The sequence below is a fragment of the Staurois parvus genome, unplaced genomic scaffold (assembly GCF_062004578.1).
Source record: "Staurois parvus isolate SC_StPar_1 unplaced genomic scaffold, SC_StPar_1.0 ptg001160l, whole genome shotgun sequence".
In the NCBI taxonomy this organism is placed as follows: domain Eukaryota; kingdom Metazoa; phylum Chordata; class Amphibia; order Anura; family Ranidae; genus Staurois; species Staurois parvus.
In genome coordinates this window covers 107,999-129,254 of record NW_028318956.1, presented here as the reverse complement: position 1 = coordinate 129,254, position 21,256 = coordinate 107,999, and positions in this window count along the sequence as shown.

Genomic DNA, 21,256 nt, shown 5'->3' with positions numbered 1-21,256 from the left:
GGCTTTCTACTTCTTTAGCTAACTGCAGTGAACTTGCATGCCGATTTTCTTCAACCTTTCTCATCAGAAGACACTCCTGTCAAGGTGTTAACGTCCGTGCTTGGCCTAGAGATCTCTGTGAGAAGGTTGCAGTTCCATCTTTGTTAAATTTTTGTATCACTTTTGCTACAGTATTCTCACTGATAAGTAAAGCTTTGCTGATCTTTTTGTAGCCTTCACCTTTCTTGTGTAAAGAAATAATTTTATTTCTCAGGCCTTATGACATTACTCTTCCATGTGGTGCCATTGCTGAGAGCATGAAATGGAAATGGGTTTTCTTTGTTAAGTAATTCCCTTTTGTAACCAACTGTCTGCTGGACACGTTTAATGAATAATTACACTCACCTGTATATGAATTTTTGTTAATTAGGATTTTGTTGTCTAAACTTTAACTCTGCTCCTAAGGCTGGCCATACATTATACAATTATCTGGAGATTTTTGGTTTAGATTTACCAAAAACCATATCATAGGAGGACAAACCTAAACAACACTTTCGGTTGTATCCAATTAGGGAGGCCCTTGCACTACACAGTTGAAGGTAAATCTAAAGGAAATTGGGCAGAAAATTGGAAGATAAATGTATAATGTATGGCCAGCCTAAGACTTTCATTGGGATGTATTCATTTTTGCAACATGGTCTTGAATGCATTTGTTAGGAAAAATACTTTTTTGTGTGTGCAAATTAACAAATCTTGCTTGCAATCAATGGCCCACATTTGTGGGAGTATGTTGTAGCATAGTGTCCCATAGAAAATGTGGATTCTGAAAGGAAAGTAAAGGTTTTCTGATAAATACATTGTGGTGTATTCATTATGCTGAGCACTGTATAACGCGATAACTATTCTGTTCCAATTCCTCTGTGATTTACAGAATGATCTGCATTATCCACTATATTTGGTAGGGTCTTAACAAAATACAGTATGTATTAACCGGTTCAGCGCCACCCTATAGCAGAAAAACTGCTACAGGGCAGCATGGGTGTGCAAAATCACGTATATATATGTGATTTTACAGTTCCAGGTATGGGACACGCGTCCTACCCACGCTGCCATTCATAGCCTTGGCTGTCATTAATCGGGTCCCGGCCGGTGATTACTCGCCAGCACACGGTGATGACCGAGTATCTCCGATGGAGGAGAAACCTGTGTATAAACAACACAGATCTCTCCCCTGTCCGCTCCTGCACACTGCTTTGTATGGCTCTGCATAGCAGAGCCATACAAAGCAATGTGCAAGCAGTGGAAGGCACTCACACAGCATACTGTGAAACAGCACACAGTTAACCCTTTGATCCCCCCATATGTTAACCCCTTCCTGCCCAGTGCCATTAGTACAGTGTCAGTGCTTTTTATTAGCATTGATAACTGTATTGGTGTCATTGGGGATCTCAGGGACACCAAGTCAGTTCCCCCCAGTGTCAGAATGCCTGCCACAGTCCCGTAATAAGTCGCTGATCACTGCCATTACTAGTAGAAAAAAAAATTCCAGTATATATACCGCCAATTATAAGCGCTGTAACTTTCACGTAAACCAACTAATTTACACGTATTGGGATTTTATTTTAGCAAATACATGTAGCAGAATACATTTTGGTCAAAATTTATGATGCAATTTGATTTTTTAAATTTTCTTACTGCCCATGTTTAATAGCAAAATGTCAAAAGTATTGTTTTTTTTCCTCAAAATTACTGGGTTTTTTTTTGTTTGTAGTGCAAAAAATAAAAAAGTACAGGTGATCAAATATGACCGAAACAGAAAGAAAAAGACAGAAAGCTCCATGTGTGAAAAAAAAGGACATACACTTCATTTGGGTGCAGCGTTGGATGACCGCGCAACTGTCAGTTAAAGTAACGCAGTGTTGTATCGCAAAACGTGGCCTGGTCAGGAAGAGGGGTAAATCCTCTGGAGGCCAAGTGGTTAAATCCAAACTGCAGGAATTTATAGCATACAAATACCAACCAACAGAAGTAATTGTACTATGATACAATTGGTATACGTGTCCCTCCAAACATCACATTTATATTCTTATCTATGTGTCTTTTGAACAATACTCTGTGTACGCTACTATGTGACTATGAAGACTACTGCAATGGTTTATTTTGCATTGAATATAAAAAAAATTTATGCAATTAGACATTTCCTAAAAAAATCCAGCATGTTTGATCAGGCACTACGAAAATCTTATGTTGCAGCTGGCACACTAATGATACAAAAAACAAAAGATTTGACGACCGACAAACAAAAGATTTGGTTCGTCTATGGCCTGCTTAAATCCAAACACCTTTTCGGAAGACTTCAGGCTGGTCACATGACTATGCAAGGTCCTCTTTTTCCTCGCTTCCAGGCTGAGCAGTCCTTACTTAGGCAGACAAAGACAGTGGTACTGTCTGTAGATTGTGAATGAAGAGCACCATGGTGGTGTCATCTTAGGCTAGTGCTCAGGCTTCTGGGCTCCTGGGCTTTGTTCAAGCTAGACGACCTCAAAGGGCTGATAAGAGGAACTGCAAAGTGTAATTTCATATTTAAGGAGAGTATTGCAACCTGAGCTTTTTTAAACATCTGGGGAATTAGCCCAGAGTGGGACTTTAAAAATGTTCTGTTACCCAAAGTTATTTATCACTCTAAGCAAAATGAGCATGAGTGTTCTAATTTTACAGTAATCATACTTTGTCCAAGACTGCCCCCTACAGTAATACATGTAACAATACAGTGTATTAAATCATTGTTACAGAATTGGGAAAATGCAAATGGTAAAAGGATAAAACTAGAAAAAGGATAGTACATAACTTGTCTAGCAAATGTCCAATTTGCCAGTTAAATAGTCTAAGCCTCCTCTGACACCCTTTTGTTAACATAATCTGCACAAATGGTATGTCAGCTCACGCTTGCCAGTGAGTCAGGGCAAAAACATTTTGCAGGATTGTATAGTGTGCAGAACCAACTTATGGGAGAATGGCACTTACAGTATATTTAATTACAACACAAAAATAAAATAAATTGCCTCTTGGTGATGCAACTCTGTCCACATTTTCTCCAAAGTACAATCCTATAAGCAGAAAATCGCCTTGAATTATATAGAGCAAAGCTTCTTCTACAATGCAGCTCATGAGTAGTGATATATTAAAATGTATACTGTATTATAACAATCTTGAAAAAAAAAGAAAAAGTAGTAATATTACAGCACAGGCATCAAATTTTACATTTGTTTAACTATAATATTTTATTTAATATCGAAAATAAGGTTGGAATGCTTTGTAATTCATCAGTGTGGCCAAAAAATATCATTGTTTAGTTTTGTCACAGAATGATTTGATTTTTCTTTTTTTTCTCCTGGGCGAGGCATCAGCCTTGATGTCACTTCCGTTCATTGGAATGCAAAGTCATTAGCCACATGACATTTTCAGTAAAAAGTTAGCCTGACTTCTGATTGTAAATTTAGACATTTGGAGGTGTGATCTCTGTTAAAGTAGAAGAAAAGAAATAACAGGGATTTCTGCTCTTCTGTTTATTTTTATTGATGAAACACAGCAATACTTTAAACTTCATATTAAAGTTCTTGGTCCCTCCCTCCTGCCAAGTGCCCCACTGCAAACAGTTTGCTATGGTGGAACCCAAGCAGGCTTGCTCCTGAGAAGCTGCAGTGTCCATTCAAACACAGACGTGGCTTAGCCCCACCCCTGCCCTCTCCTCATTGGCTCACTGGCTGTGGTTGACAGTAGTGGGAGCCAATGGCTTCCTCTGCTGTGTCAGCCAATGAGGAGGGAGAGACCTGGTACACCTCATTTGCACATTGCTAGATCAAGTTGGGGCTCAGTATTAGAGGGGAGGACTGCTACACACAGAAGATTTTTTACCTTCATGCATAAAATGTATGAAGGTAAAAAAACTTGGGCCTTTACAACCACTTTTAACATTTGCTTATGTGTCTACAATCCGAATTGTATCTCAACTCTTGCCTGCTCACATTTATTATTTTGACTTTTTTTATATACCGTAAACATGAAAACTAATGTAAACTTGCGTGCTAACTTATTTTTAATTTAACATTTAATTCAACTTTATCTTTTTTTTATTTACAAGCTCAGAAATAGTAATAAAAATCTGACACTTCTGGGGGTGTCAGATGCTACTGTCTGCCAGTTGTCCTCTTGGAGCTATGTCATGTTGACAATGACAATGAGCCCCTCCAGAGTTGTGTGCAAGCCCTGAAGCTGTATCATGTTTTTGGTTGTGTTTGCGGCTCCTTACAAAGCTTTACACTGATACTGATAGGCTAACAGCATGAGCAGTTTACTGATTGTTAAACTGATAAATAAACAGTCTTCTTGGAGCTCCAAATGTTCTGCTCAGAACAACAGGGTTCCTGTGTTAATGGTCTTCCTAGAGCAGTCAGGAGCAGGATGCAAAAACTGTCATTCATACTAATAAGCGGCAAGTGGCCCGAGTACTATCAGTGCCAGCATGAGCAGTGACTGCAGGGGGGGCCTGGCAAATAGTAGGATCTACCACTCCCAGAAGTAACAAAGTGCTGGATTCCTATTCAATCTTTAGGTCTTAAAAAAAAAAAGATGCAAATGAAAAAAAAATTGGCACGATATTTTGGTAAAGGTGGCCCTTTCGATGGTTCAACGGAGGAGAAATTTGTTTGTCCATTTTTTCCATCCACAAACTTAAGCTTTTCATACTGAGTTTATTGGAGGCATGCTCCGGTATAACGGGTTTTTCATAATACGTCAGAACTTTATTGATGTACTTTCTCTTTTTCCTTTTACACTGAAATGTGCCTAGATGTATCTGTTGTTGGAACTGTTCTTTTTCTTTTTTTCTTCCTCCCTTATGTTTAAGGGATGCCTTTGTACTTTATTGAAAAATCAATAAAAAAAACTATTGAAAAAGAAAGAAAAAATGTGTTTCTAATAGTCTTGATGTATTAATAAAAGAATTAAAAATATTTGTGAAATGGTGACCGGGGTTCTAAGTCCCTGGATGATAAGGACACTTATTTTAAAGAAATTAAAATTATTTTCTAAACATTTTCGATTAAGATGAACTCAAAAGATTTAGTATATAAAATAATGTTTTACATATATTTTTTTTAAACATTGTTTTTCCTGATATTAGTGCATTCCCCAAATTCAAAATGTTTTTGATTAGTTACAACCTGATAAGTGTGCTGTAGTATCTAAGGCTCCCTTCCTGCCTTTCAACTCATGTTATGTCCCGTGTTAACCCTTTGAGGACCATAAGATTACGGAATGCCAAAAGAATCAATTTTTTGTTTTTAAAGTTCATACACTTCAGTTGCTGTAACTAAGCCATTTCATGAAATAATTGGCAAAAAGCTAGATCCATTTGTTGATAAGAACTAATATTTTGACTCAAACCAAAAAAAAAAAATTAGTATTTTAAGTTCTTAACCACTTGAGCTCCAAAGGATTTATCCCCCTTAATGACCAGGCCTCTTTTTGCTACTTGGTGCTGCACTAATTCAACTGATAATTGCGTGGTCATGCAATGCTGCACCCAAACAAAATTTACGACCTTTTTTTCACACAAATAGAGCTTTCTTTTGGTGTAATTTGATCACCTGTGCGCTTTTTATTTTTCACGCCATAAACAAAAAAAAGGCCAAAAATTTTGAAGAAAAACAATATTTTTTACTTTCAGCTATAAAAAATATATAGTAATATATATAGTAATCTCAAAGTTGGTTATAAATTTAGGCCAAAATGTATTCTGCTACATGTTGCTGGTAAAAAAAATCCCAATAAGTGTATATTGATTGCTTTGTGTGGAAGTTATAGCGGCTACAAACTATGGTATAGATACTGCAATTTACGCCATTTTTCTGCTATACAGCGCTGCGCTAGTTTAACGGACAATTGCGCGGTCATGCAATACGGTACATAAATGAAATTTACATCCTTTTTATTCCCACAAATTGAGCTTTCTTTCAGTGGTATTTGATGGCCTGTGTGGTTTTTATTTTTTGCGCTATAAAAAAAAAGGCTGACAATTTTGAGGAAAAAAAAACAATATTTTGGACTTCTTGCTATAAAACATGTCCAGTAAAAAAAAAATGCAAAAATCAAATTTAGTCATAAATTTCTGCCAAAATGCATTCTGCGACATGTCTTTGCTAAACAAAATACCCCAATACGTGTAAATTAATTGGTTTACGTGAAAGTTATAGCGTTTACAAATTTTTAGGGGTTTTTTTTATACTAATAATGGCGGCGATCAGCGAATTATGGCGGTGATCAACGACTTATGGCAGCGACCAGCGACTTATGGCGGGACTGCGGCGGACATTCTGACATTGGGGGGTACTGACTTGGGGTCACTGACATCCCCAAAAACACTAATACAGTGATCAGTGCAAAAAAAAAAAACACTGACACTGTACTAATAGCAATGGGGAGGAAGGGGTTAACTTTATTTTGCAGGGAAGGGTTATAGGAGTGAGGGGAGTGTTTTACTAGGGGGCGGGGTGTGTACTGGGCGGGACAAGGCTGATCGAGAAAGAGAAACTGTTCTTTCTCGATCAGCTCATTCTCGAGCTGACAGGGAAGTGACAGACAGCACAGCTACTGCAGCTGTGCTGTCTGTCACTGTTTGCCGCTGATCGCCGGGAAACAGCCGCTAAGGACCGGCTGTGCCCCGGCTACTGATATCCGCGGCGGTGATCGGCGGGACAGATAGGGCGACGGCGCGCCTCGCGCGCGCCCCCTATTTGTTTACAAAACACACGTTTTAAAACGTGGTTTTGCCTGCGAGTGCCGCCCTGCCGCCGTATATATACAGTGGCTGGGCGGCAAGTGGTTAATCAGATGATACAGGCAATTAAAAACATGGGACAAATACGTCCCTTGGTCCTCAAAGGGTTTTAACATGCTGCATTAAGGCAGTCTATTCATCTGAATGAGATGTCAACACAACAGAGTAGATAAAAAAGAAAATGCACCAGCACTTTTTTTATTTGTAATGTACAGCGCTGAGCGAACTATTGGCGCTTTATAAATACTGTATAATAATATAATATTTTAATGTAATGCTCTGTAGTGACTAAGTGCATTGGATGGTCATTGAAAATAAATGGCACTGCAATGCATAAACACATGTAATGTGCATTTCAGTAACATATGAGCTAAATTGTGTGTCACCGCAAGCATAGCTCTCATAAGGTCTTTTTCTTTTTACTGCTCCTACCCTGTACAGTCCAGAGGTGTAAGTTGGTTTGTTTATCAGTCATTTTAAGCCCACCACCCATCCTAGCAAGATTTTCTGTTATTGAAAATGCTGACCCTTGCTGCACAGAAAGCAAGTTTACAACTTGGGCAATACTACAGTAGTAATTGTCAGATGTTGCCAATACTGTCACTATTATCTTGTTCTTGCATCAGCGTTTTGCAGCCCTCTTGAGTTAAAAATTGGCATTACACAAATAAAATCAATCTTATCCTAAATACATGAGAAAAGCATTTTTTTATCAGTTGGGATGACACCCAGGTGTGATTTGTGTGTGGTTCATTGAATCTTGCTTAAAATATGCAAAACCCAGACTTAGCATCTACTCATTTCTGGCTATCTCTACTAGGCAAGCTATTGTCAAAAAAGGGCATGAGAAGCTGGGCACTGCCATGGGGCACATTTGAAAAAACAAGCATTTAGAAAAAAAAATATTATACAGTGAAGGGAGGATTCTTTTATCTGTCACATGGGAAAAACACAAGCTCTTTAAATTACATGCTTGTGGGATGCCTTTAAGATATATTGTATGTGGTGTTGCTACTAAACAGTTCGGCTTAGTGTCAGCAATGCAATATTCTGGAATCACATATTCTGAATGTTTTGTTTTGTTTTTTTTTACTTTTACATTTAGGTTGGCTTAACACAGCAGCAGCAGCAGCAGCAATAGGCTTGAACTGACCCAAGAAAGCAGCAGCCACAACATATCTAAATGTTATGGGAAAGTTTGCTCTTAAAAAAATAAAACTAAAGCCCTTAACCTCATACAAATTGGTCAGTGGCACAACAATTTAATAGAATAGTTTTTGTCAGCTTCTTTTTTGCAGTACTGCATTATCTTAAAAGTTTAATAAAATCTCAAAGTACAACCCTACATTCCCTGAACCCCCTCCCATTCCAGTATCCAAAATTATTCTATAATATCCAAAATGTAGACTTCAGGTATGTGCTTAGTAGGAACTGGTTAGTGTCGGGACCAGGGGCAGACTGATAACTCATGGGGCCCCCGGGCAATTGGGGGATCATGGGGCCCCTGTGTCCTTGCCCAAACTCAAAAAGCCTATGAAAAAGGTACTAAGGGCATCTCATGGGGCCCCCTACTGACCCCGGGCCCTCGGTTAAGAATACACAAACAAGAAACTGCAGCACAAAGAGATTGCAGCACATGCAGCAGGAGAATGTTGTGGACGGGAGAAGACTGAGGAGTGCAGGCCTTTTGCTGCTGACCTGAGGTATTTCTCGCACTGAGCTCTTTGGTGCAAAGTCAAGCGATTCTTCATGCATATGGTATCCAAATAACTGGTACTTTTACTATTGCTGATACATTACAAGCAGATAAGGAGTAAAGGGAGGAGGTAAAAGTGGGGGAAAGGGAGGAAGAGTAGATGGAGGAGAAGGTGCAGGAGGAAGTAGAGATAAAAGAAGAAGGGGAGGAGGAAGAGGCCAAATAACGAATACTTGGCTACTCTCACATACCTGATATGCAGAGGAGGGCCTCCCTTGCGGCTCTGCCTCAGAGGCGCTGGTAATGTGACAGGGAGCACAGAGGTGCACGAGTGCCTGGTAGGACTTCCGCGGGGTTGATGTATGTCAGGAATGCAGAAGCTGCTGGAGGATGGCACACTGGCAGAGGTGCAGGAATGGCTTGGCAGCTGACGCTCAGGAAGACGTGTAGGTGCAGGATACCGGCAGGGGTAAGCTGGTTTAGGTGCAGGAACAGAGTAAGCAAGGTCAGTCGGTCCAGGTTAGCAACTAGCAGGCAAAGTAAAACAGAATCGGCAGGCAGAGGAATAGTCCAGAGGGCAGGCCAGGGGTCGATGCAGGCAGCGTTCTAGCAAGGTCAATGACAGATCAGCAATAGGATAACAGGTAGCAGGATACGCAGATGCTCAGGGGTAAAGACCAAACGGCATTGAGGCACGGTCCAAGCACAGTTTAAATAGCCCGCCTGATGCCAATGTGCCATCGCACATACGCACTTGAGCGCACGATCGTATGTGCACCCGCCAACCGGCCACGAGCAGGGCCAACAGGAGTCCTAAGCCTGCGCATAGATATACGCATCCCCTGACAGCTATGTCTCCAGTGTTCTGACTATAATAAAATGTATATACAGTTGCAAGAAAAAGTATGTGAACCCCTTGGGATTACGTGGAGTTTTGCATGAATTGGGCATAAAATGTGCTCTGAACATCATCTAAGTCACAACAATAGAAGAACACAGTCTTCTGAACATAATACTACACAAACATTAGATGTTGCCATGGTTTAATTGCACATAACATGTAAACATTCACAGTGCAGGGAGGAAAAAGTATGTGAACCTTTGGACTTAATAACTGGTTGACCCTCCTTTGGCAGCAATAACCTCAACCAAACGTTTCCTGTAGTTGCAGATCAGACCTGCACAACGATCTGGAGTAATTTTGGACCACTCCTCTTCACAAAACTGTTTCAGTGTAGCAATATTCTTGGGATGTCTGGTGTGAATCGCTCTCTTAAGGTCATGCCACAGCATTTCAATCGGGTTGAGGTCAGAACTCTGACTGGGCCACTCCAGAAGGCGTATTCTGTGCTGTTGCAGCCATTGTTTTGTTGAATTACTTGTATGCTTTGGGTCATTGTCCTGTTGCATCACCCATTCTCTGCAGAGCTTCAGTTGGCGGACAGATGGTCATACGTTTTCCTGCAAAATGTCTTGATAAATTCTGGAATTCATTTTCCCATCAATGACAACAATCCGTCTAGGCCCTGAGGCAGCAAAGCAGCCCCAAACCATGATGCTCCCTCCGCCATGTTTTACAGTGGGGATGAGGTTTTGATGTTGGTGTGCTGTGCCTTTTTTTCTCCACACATAGTGTTGTGTGTTCTTCCCAAACAACTCAATCTTGGTTTCATCTGTCCACAGTATATTTTGCCAGTAGTGCTGTGGAACATCCAGTTGCTCTTTTGCAAACTTCAAACGTGCTGCAATATTCTTTCTGGACAGCAATGGCTTCCTCCGTGGTGTCCTCCCATGTACTCCATTCTTGTTTAATGTTTTCCTTATTGTAGATGTGTCAACAAAAATGTTAGCATGTGCCAGAGATTTCTGTAGGTCTTTAGCTGACACTCTGGGATTCTTCTTTACCTCATGCAGCATTCTGCGCTGTGCTCTTGCAGTCATTTTTACAGGACGACAACACCTAGGGAGAGTAGCAACAGTGCTAAACTTTCTCCATTTGTAGACAGTCTGTCTTACCGAGGACACATGAACATCAAGGCTTTTGGAGATACTTTTGTAACCCTTTCCAGCTTCATGCAAGTCAACAATTCTTGATCGTAGGTCTTCTGAGAGCTCTTTTCTGCGAGGCATGGTTCACATCAGACAGTGCTTCTTGAAACCAGTAAACCCAAAACAGGTGTGTGTTTTTTAAGGGCAGGACAACTGTCAGCAACACATCCAATATCATCACACTGCTTGGAGTCAAGGTTGGCTCACTTCTGGCTCCAATTAGCTCTGGGAGAAGTCATTAAGCTAGGGCCTCACATACTTTTTCCTCCCTGCACTGTGAATGTTTACATGTTATGTGCAATTAAACCATGGCAACATCTAATATTTGTGTAGTATTATGTTCAGCAGACTGTGTTCTTCTATTATTGTGACTTAGATGACGTTCTGAGCACATTTTATGCCCAATTCATGCAAAACTCAACGTAATCCCAAGGGGTTCACATACTTTTTCTTGCAACTGTATAGAAAAAAACAACTGGCTACTGAGTGCCTGACAGAGGAATCGCAGAATTGCAGGCGTGTCTGGACATTGCTGTGTGCAGCCTAACCACCGCATCAATACCAGGAATTACAGGAAAAAATAAAAATATTAATACATATAAAAACATAACAATAAAATGAATTAAAAATAACATTAGAAAAAAACCATGTAATGTCTTAACTTTAAAGTCACATTAACTGTTCATTAAATGTGCATGTTTTCTGTACAGTATTTTTGCTTTAATGTCTTCTGCTACAGTGATATCACCCAGGAGAACCTGCCCCTTTATATATATATCTGCTATCATCCACCAGACCTGTCATTCAGCGGGAGTGAAGGGATGGGCCAGACATGTGTCAGGTGGAATTTTTTCTTTCGATTTGTTGGCGAACATCGGGCATAACGATTGACATGGATTTACAACACTGGATCACGTGTTTGACATTGTGGGAAATTTTATTTTCGATAAAGGACTGTGTGCTTTTATTTACATTTTTTTAATGAATGGGTACTAAGGCCCCACAACCACAAGGCCAGAGTTGTGGGGAAGTCTCGCTTGTCCTCATCAATATGGAGACAAGATGCTTTCCCAGAAGGGTTCCTGGACTTGATGGCATGTGGCCTGGTGTGTTCAGGAGGGGGAGCGCATGCGTATCCCCCTCCTTTCTTGGCCTGCCAGCCTGCTTGCTTGGATGAGGGTCTGGTATGGATTTTTGGGGGGTCCTCCGGCTTTTATTTTTTGCATTTCATGGGGTCCCCTAAAAGTTCATATCGACATAAAGGCCCCCAAACCATTTTTTTTTCAACCAGCTCAATTGCTTACATGTGAATAGGGCTGGTGACTTCACTGGCTGTTAAAAGAGTAACTCCACTTTTGATGAGGAAAAAAACAATCCCTTTTGGGTGATCAATGAACATTGCAAGGATTTTAACAAACTTTGTTGCAAATTCCTTCCTGTTCTTGCTGTGAAGGAAAAGCTGTTCATTGTCTGCAGAGTGAATCTGAATGGCAGTGACTTTCTGGGGTTGTTCTGTACACCAGCATTTCTCAGCTGGGGTGCCGTGGCAAAATGACCCAAAAATTCCCCAGCTTAGGCAGGCATCTAATGAAACATTCTTTTCCACACTTGGTTGAACCTTTTTCTATTACAGCGGTGCCACTCTGCTGTCTCAAGCTTGCATCGCGCTACCACAGGCACTCGAAAAGCTGTGCGGGTGTCCCGACTTTGTCCTGCCAACCAATGACCTCATCAATTGCTAAGGGACAGTCAGGTGCACACACAGCGTTTTGGGATGAGCTCTAGTGTAGTGGTTCCTGGGATACGCTGGTTGTTGTGCATTTGTCGGAGAAGCTGGGGAAGCGTATGCAGGTGTTTAAGGAGAGGTGGAAAAACACACGGAGGAGGATATTCAGCTGGCTACATAAGAGCTCCTCTGATTTCTGGGAAATACAGCAATTCTTGGGATTGTAGTCCTTCCTAGCATGATAGGTTTAATTACAGGCATGATAATTTGTAATATTTCATGTAATATACGGTATATATAGTGTAGGGATCAGAGGGGTGAACAGGCGGCTGGGAAACCGTTCATTCAACTTAAAATATACTTTATTCAGCATATACAGTGAAGGAAATAAGTATTTGATCCCCTGCTGATTTTAAATGTTTGCCCACTCACAAAGAAATGTTCAGTCTAAAAATCGAATGGTAGGTGTATTGTAACACTGAGAGACAGAATAGCAACACAAAATTCAGCAGAAATGCATGTCTAACAAATGATGCACTGATTTGCATGTTCATAAGGGAAATAAGTATTTGATCCCCTTCACAAAACATGACTTAGTACTTGGTGGTAAATCCCTTGTTGGCAGTCACAGAACATAATAGAAGCCAATGGGAAACTGCAGACAACACACATGAAACACTGCGGGTACCCTGCACTACACCTGTGCTGCGGCCAAACTGCATGGAGTCAATGTGAAAGTGCCCTTATTGTCAACAAGTGTTATGTAAGTGTCATTTTGTTTTAATTAACTGTATTTATACACAACTACTACTCACTACTGATCTGTGAAATCTGTGTTTGTAACAGGTAATCTCTAAATGCATGGTCCGCCGTTCAGTATTTTATAACGCAGAGTTTACATGTACATATGTCTGTTACGTTTAACCCTGACCCCTACTCCCTGTACTATCAGAACTGATTTTATTAGGGCTTGTTCATGGTATCAGCAAGGACTGCTGCTCCTCTGAAAAGCAATCCATGCTCAGATGGCTTTTCAGAGGCACTTGGCAGGAGGTGAAGAGGCAATATGTTGCCTACTCACCACCTGTTTTAAACCCCTAAATGAAGCATCACCACAACCACGTGCAACGCACATGTGGTTGCAGTGCAGCCCCATGTATCTCAGGTTATACTTCCAGCCATGGCCACATCATGTGTACACCCCCAGCTGCTGCTTCTGCAGCTAAAGGGGAGCAATTGGGGGCAGTAAAACACCACAATGAAGTCCAAGACCTTCTATGGCCCCAATCACTACACCTAACATGAATATACCATTAACAACCTGAATGCAAATTCTTTTTTGCACCTGTGGCATTCCTCAGGCTTTTCTTGAATTCCATGGCACACAGTTTATGATTTACATGACAATTTCCAAGGAGAACATTCTCCGAATTCAAAAGGTGGCTCTTTATGTGGTGCTTCATATTAATACATTGGGGTTTTTTTTTCATTATTTTGTATTCCTCCCTCTTGTATACTTGATTGATGAATAATTCTAATGTATTTATTGAAAATGATATGTGAAAGACATTCAGCTTTTTGGTTCTATCAGTATATTTCTATGTTTTCATGTCAGTTATTCGATGCATATATGTATGCACTATATAAAGAAGTTTACATGCAACCTGTATATAATGCAAGTCATTATTCTAGGAAGGTCACAGGTGACCAGTAAAAAAAACAGGAACCTTCTACTTTCTTATCTCCTATTCCCAGGAGCTTTGTGCCTGAGATTCCCGGGGTTTAGTGCCGTGTGACCTTGGAATCCTGTAGTAAGAGCTCTCCTCCCTTTCCTATATATTAGTATAAAACTCAGTATTGCCATAGCAGCAATCACATAAATGGACATGGAGGCTCTACAGTTTACAAACATGACTATTGTGATGCTTACTGAAGCACCTATTGGGTAAGGGTCATTTCTTAAAGAGTTTGGTCTAGATGGACTTTTGTCATTTTTCAGCCAGACTAACTACTACATTCATAAATGTACAACGTGTGAGGGTTGACAATAATGTCCATTGATAAATAGTCATCAAACCTTCTCATTGGGCAAAACGGTGGCACAACTCTGCTCCAAACCTTGGTAATTTCTGCTTCACCTGATCCTGTCTGTATTACTCACTTCTTAATCACTAGTCCACATTATCAGACTTATGATTCCCACACCAGGCTACGATCCTATGTTATTCTTTATCGACTAAGCTCATTTATACCAAATGATAGTTAACCTCTTGCCCACCATCCTATAGCAGAAATACTGCTTCAGGGAGGCAGGGCTGAGCAAAATCATGTATATATGCGTGATTTTGCATGTCCGGGTAGGGGGCGCACCAGCTACCCACGCCGCCATTGGTGGCTTCAGCTGTCGATCACTGGGTCCCTGATGGTGATGGTGTTTCCCCGCCGGCACCCGATGATCGCCGAGTATCACTGACAGGGGAGAGGTCTGCATTTAAACAATACAGATCTCTCCCCTGTCAGCACCAGCACACTGCTTTGTATTGCTCTGCATAGCAGAGCAATACAAAGCAATGTACTGACACAGTAAAACGCACACAGCACATGATGTAAAACAGCACACGGCACACAGTTAACCCTTTGATCGCCCCAGATGTTAACCCCTTCCTGCCCAGTGTCATTATTACAGTGTCAGTGCTTTTCATTAGCACTGATCACTGTATTAGTGTCACTGGGGATGTCAGTGACAGTTAGTCAGCTCCCCCCCGGTGTCAGAATGCCCGCTACAGTCCAGCTATAAGTCGCTGATTGCCACCATTACTAGTATAAAAAAAAAAAAAAAAATTACAGTATATACAGTATATCGCCATTTGTAAATGCTATACCTTTCACGTAAACCAATTAATTTACACGTATTGGGATTTTTTTTCAGCAAAGACGTATAGCAGAATACATTTTGGGCTAAATTTATGACAAAATTTGATTTTTTTAATTTTTCTTTACTGGATATGTTTAATAGCAAAATGTCGAAAATATTGTTTTTTTCTCAAAATTGTCGGTCTTTTTTTGTTTATAGCGCAAAAAATAAAAACCACACAAGGAATCAAATACCACCGAAAGAAATCTCTTTGTGGGAAAAAAGGACATAAATTTCATTTGGATGCAGTATTGCATGACTGCGCAATTGTTAGTTAAACTAATGCAGTGCCATATCGCTAAAAATGGCCTGGTCAGGAAGGGGGGTAAATCCTCTGGAGGGCAAGTGGTTAATAGACATGTGTGATTCGTTTCGTTACAAATCGAAATTCAGACAAAATTTTCATTATTTGAAGATTTGCACGAATCTCCAAATCACAATAGTAAGGAATTTCAACTAATCTGAAATTAATTATAACGAAAACAACAAATTCACTCATATTCATTTGTTTTGGGTGACATGATGCGATAGTTTGGATCTTTGTTAATGTCTGAAGCATCTGAAATAATGTAACGACACAATTTGAATCGGATCCTTTTGTTTTATTTGGATGAGAGTGGCACGGTAGTCTTTGGATAATCAGACAATTTTTTTTGCATTAACATTTTCATTATTAAAAAAAAAAAATGCGCTACATATGAAATGGAAACACATTGCAATAAATATAGTAAGGTATAAAAGTGAAATAAGATGATTCCTACATATTGTGTTTGGGTTGGATGAAGGTGGATCCATCAGAATCTCTGAATCCTAACATAACAAGTGAAACTGACATTAATTTCATTCCATTCGTTACTTTCGGATGCACCCAACTTTAGCCGATATCATCCAATCAGCTCATTGTATTTTTCTTTGCGAGTTGGACTACCAGGGATGACTCAGAGTGCATAAGTGATCCCCCAAAATAATGAATTAACACGGTAAAACTAGGGATGCACCAATATCGACTTTTTATCGATGAGTACTGATACTTTTGGTCAAGTACTCGCCGATACCGAGTACTGATACTTTGCGTGTGATTTGCGTTAACGGATGCAAATTACACCACAAAGAATAGCATGCGATTTGAACAAGAATGTGATTCCTGTCCAAATTGCACGCGGTTTTCCCACTGTTCCTGTGTGAAGCCAGGCTTGTCATAGCCCAAGTTCGCACAGGAGCGGTGTGGGAAACATCCCTGCAGCATCCCATGCTTACGGTCAGTGGTAGGAGAGAAAGATTTCAAATCCCCGCTGCTTTCTTTCGTCTCCTTGCAGCGAAGACATTATGCTTCCCAATGTGTCAACTCACCGACTGGAAAATCTACAACCATTGGCAAGAACCGGAACAAGATCTTTGTCGGCAGATACAATGGGTAAATACTTATGACTGATGTTCCTAATCTGATTGAATTCCCGGGAAAAAGAGGTCACAAATGTAACAGGATTCTTTTTGACGATATCAGTCACAGCTCTCCTATTGAAAGATTTTCTATTATTATTGAAGAGAGCTGTTCTTTCCTTACCAGAAACTATACAAATTGCCCTGTTAATGTGCCATTCCTGATACCCCCGTTCTTTCAACCTTGAAGTGATAATGTCACCTGTAGAAAACAGTTCCATCTGGCCCGGGTATACTCCCCCACAGGGATGAACTGTGTACTATGATTTGGATGGCAGGTCATGGCTAAAAAGAGAGAGTTGCCAACACATTCTTTGCAATAAGTACAGGAAGAAACTGTACCCATTGTGCTGTCCCCTTTAGAGGTGACATCCAAATAGTCTATACTATGGGAATCACTCACATAGCTGAATTACAAATAATGACGGTTACTGTTAACATACAAAGTTAAAGATGGCAAATCTCTCTCCACATTGTCCCAAACCAGTACTAGGTCATCAATATATCTTCCATACCACATGCCTGATGACACCCGCATATGTGTAATAAATAAGTCTCCTCCCACCACCCCATATACAACTTAGTCAACTTTGCTTTCCATAGAAGCCCTTCTACACTGTAGGTCGAACACCTGGTCAAACACAAAATAATTGTGTTGCAATAGGAAATCCACTGACAGAACTAAAAACTCTTTAAGTTCAGCACTATAGGTGGTTGATAATGATTAAGATGGTATTTCAAAGCATCCAGTACTAAAGCATGTGGTATACATGAATAAAGGGACGTGACGTCCAGAATAACCCATAAAAAAGAGCTCTTCCAGTGGATGTCCTGAACACTAGTTATAGCGATGTAATATAACCAGGTAATCTAACAACTAGCAGATGTGTCATGTTTCACATGACTGTCATATTGACTGTCATATGCCTTTAAGTGTTTCAACCTAGATAGCCCACCCCTTTTCCCAGTAAGGCATTGCAGCTCTAGCCTCATGTCATGGAGCAGGAAACATTATGATCTTTTGACCTATCGAATGCTCATTGTTGTAAGATTCTCTCAGTTTATGGAATAAACTTCACAAGATCTACAAGATGTCTTATCGATTACATCACTGACTGTGGTATCCAACTGAGGTTGAAGTTATCGCTATCTCATCACAACTGTAAGTTACAGAGATCACACTATCAATGCTTAGTTTGGAGAGACAGAACAAGATGTTAATGCAATGGTAAAAAATATACTATTCGGGACTTTTTCATTTGTAGTACTAAGAATGTGATTTATGTCACTGAATGTACAACATGTGCACTTCAATAGGTGGGGTGCACATCCAGATCCCTTCAGACTAGAATCGGGGAACACTATAATGGTGCTTCCTATGATAGTGACAAGAGTATATCCAATGTTTCCAAACATTCAATGGTCTGGAAAAAGGTCAGGAGACCAATATATGGGGGATGATACTCACCACAGACTCCTCGAAAGAGAGGTATGGTGGATTTTCACTCTGGGTATAGGAACTCCCACAGGCTTAAACTCCAAATGGGATGTAGTTCTGTTTTTTGAAGTGAGTTATTTATTTGGGGTTATGATTGCTGTTCTGTATTTTGTTTTCCTCAAATATACAAAAATATATTTTTTTTCCCTTTCTGTTTAGATATCAAGACCTGACCATGGTATCATTCCAGTGCACTGAATACTGTTTGTTTCATATAGGATCCAATCCAGCCACTTTCTATAAAACATCAGTTTAATGCTGCCTTTTCCTTTTTATCCTTTACACCGGAGTATGATTTTAAATTGGATGATTCTAATTGTCTACAGTGCCTTGAAAAAGTATTCATAGCCCATAAAATTTTCAACATTTTGTCATGTAACAACCAAAAACATAAATGTATTTTATTGGGATTTTAGACCAACACAAAGTGGCACATAATTGTGAGGTGGAAGAAAAATGATAAATGGTGTTCTAAATTTTTTACAAATAAATATCTGAAAAATGTGGCGTGCATTTGTATTCAGCCCCCTTTACTGATACCCCTAACTAAAATCCAGTGGAACCAATTGCCTTCAGCAGTCATCTAATTAGTAAATACAAACAGCATCATGAAGGCCAAGGAACACGCCAGACAGGTCAAGGATACAGTTGTGGAGAAGTTTAAAGCAGGTTTAGGTTATAAAAAATATCTCAAGCTTTGAAAATCTCACAGAGCACTGTTCAATCCATCATCCAAAAAATGGACAGACTATGGCAAAACTGCAAGCCTACCAAGACATGGCCGCCCACCTAAACTGACAGGCCAGGCAAGGACAGCATTAATCAGAGAAGCAGCCAAGAGGCCCATAGTAACTCTGGAGGAGCTACAGAGATCCACAGCTCAGGTGGGAGAATCTGTCCACAGGACAATTATTAGTCATGTAACCCACAAATCTGGCCTTTATGGAAAGTGGCAAGAAGAAAGCCATTGTTGAAAGAAAGCCATAAGAGGTCCTGTTTGCAGTTTGTGAGAAGCCATGTGGGGGACACAGCAAACGTGGAAGAAGGTGCTCTGAACTTTTTGACCTAACAGCAAAACGCTGTGTGTGGCAGAAAACTAACACTGCACATCACCCTGAACACACCATCCCCACCGTAAAACAGTGGTGGCAGCATCATGTTGTGGGGATGCTTTTCTTCAGCAGGGACAGGGAAGCTGGTCAGAGTTTATGAACAGATGGATGGAGCCAAATACAGGGCAATCTTAGAAGATAACCTCTTAGAGTCTGAAAAAGACTTGAGAATGGGGCGGAGGTTCACCTTCCAGCAGGACAACGACCCTAAACATACAGCCAGAGCTACAATGGAATAGTTTAGATCAAAGCATATTCATGTGTTAGAATGGCCCAGTCAAAGTCCAGACCGAAATCCAATTGAGAATCCATGGCAAGACTTGAAACTTGCTGTTCAGACAGTCTTCATCCAATCAGACAGAGCTTGAACTATTTTGCAAACAAGAAAAATCTCGCTCTCTAGATGTGCAAAGCTGGTAGTGACATACCCAAAAAGACTTTCAGCTGTAATTGCAGTGAAAGGTGGTTCTACAAAGTATGACTCGGGGGCTGAATACAAATGCACACCATAATTTTCAGATATTTATTTGTAAAACACTTGAAAACCATTTATCATTTTCCTTCCACTTCACAATTATGTGCCACTTTGTGTTGTCTATCACATAAAATCCCAATAAAATACATTTATTTTTGTGGTTGTAACATGACAAAATGTGTAAAATTTCAAGGGGTATGAATACTTTTTCAAGGCACTGTAAGTGGGTGGAGGGTTTTGTATATATGTTTTATGGTATATTGGTTATTGTGCTGTGATGAAGGCTATTTGCCGAAATGCGTCAGAATTTTTACTCACTACTATGTAGAAATAAATCAGTTTATATGGACTTTGGAGTTGCCGGCTCTTTTCTACATTTCTACTGTGCATGGTGGTTGGAGAACCGTATAGAGCCAGCACACCTGCTAATGGACTCCTAGTTCAATACAGAATGGCTTTCCTGATGTGAGTGCTGCACCTGTTCCTGTTTTTCCTAAGGAATGGGTATGACTATAACATTTATTGACAGGCCCCATTTGTGGTTCTATCCAAGGTTTCCATACCTATCTTCTCTTTTATTAAAGTTATTGTAAACCTTCACTTTGTAACACAACCCAAAAAATAGATATGAAAGGCAAAACATGTGTATAGATTTAAAAAAAAACCATAATAAATACCATTTTCTCCTTTTTATAAGTGATCACATTCCCTCTGTTCTCAGCTGCATAACAGCTGGGGAAGGAGAAACAGCATCACACTGATCTTCCCAGTAAAAGGCTGGGGGGGGGGGGGGGCTGCCAGAACAAGTCTGATCATTGGAGAAGAGTATACTGACTTCTCAGCTAAGCTAGAGAACTGTCCACACTGTGCTCTCATGCTTAGTGTGGTCAGGGATTTCACACAAAAGAAGCAGTACAAAGTGAACAGGATACTTTTTCATACAAGTACATGGTACATATTTATTATTTACCATGGTACATATTTATTATTTATATATTTCAGGTACTTACATAGCGCTGTCAATTTACGCAGCGCTTTACACATACAGTGGGGATCGAAAGTTTGGGCACCCCAGCTAAAAATTGGTATCAATGTGCATAAAGAAGCCAAGGAAAGATGGAAAAATCTCCAAAAGGCATCAAATTACAGATTTGACATTCTTATAATATGTCAACAAAAGTTAGATTTTATTTCCATCATTTACACTTTCAAAATAACAGAAAACAAAAAAATGGCGTCTGCAAAAGTTTGGGCACCCTGCAGAGTTAATATCTTGTACTGCCGCCTTTGGCAAGTATCACAGCTTGTAAACGCTTTTTTTGTAGCCAGCCAAGAGTCTTTCAATTCTTGTTTGAGGTATCTTTGCCCATTCTTCCTTACAAAAGTCTTCCAGTTCTTTGAGATTTCTGGGCTGTCTGTCACGCACTGCTCTTTTAAGGTCTATCCATAGATTTTCAATTATGTTGAGGTCAGGAGATTGGGAAGGCCATGGCAAAACCTTCAGTTTACGCCTCTTGATGTAATCCCCC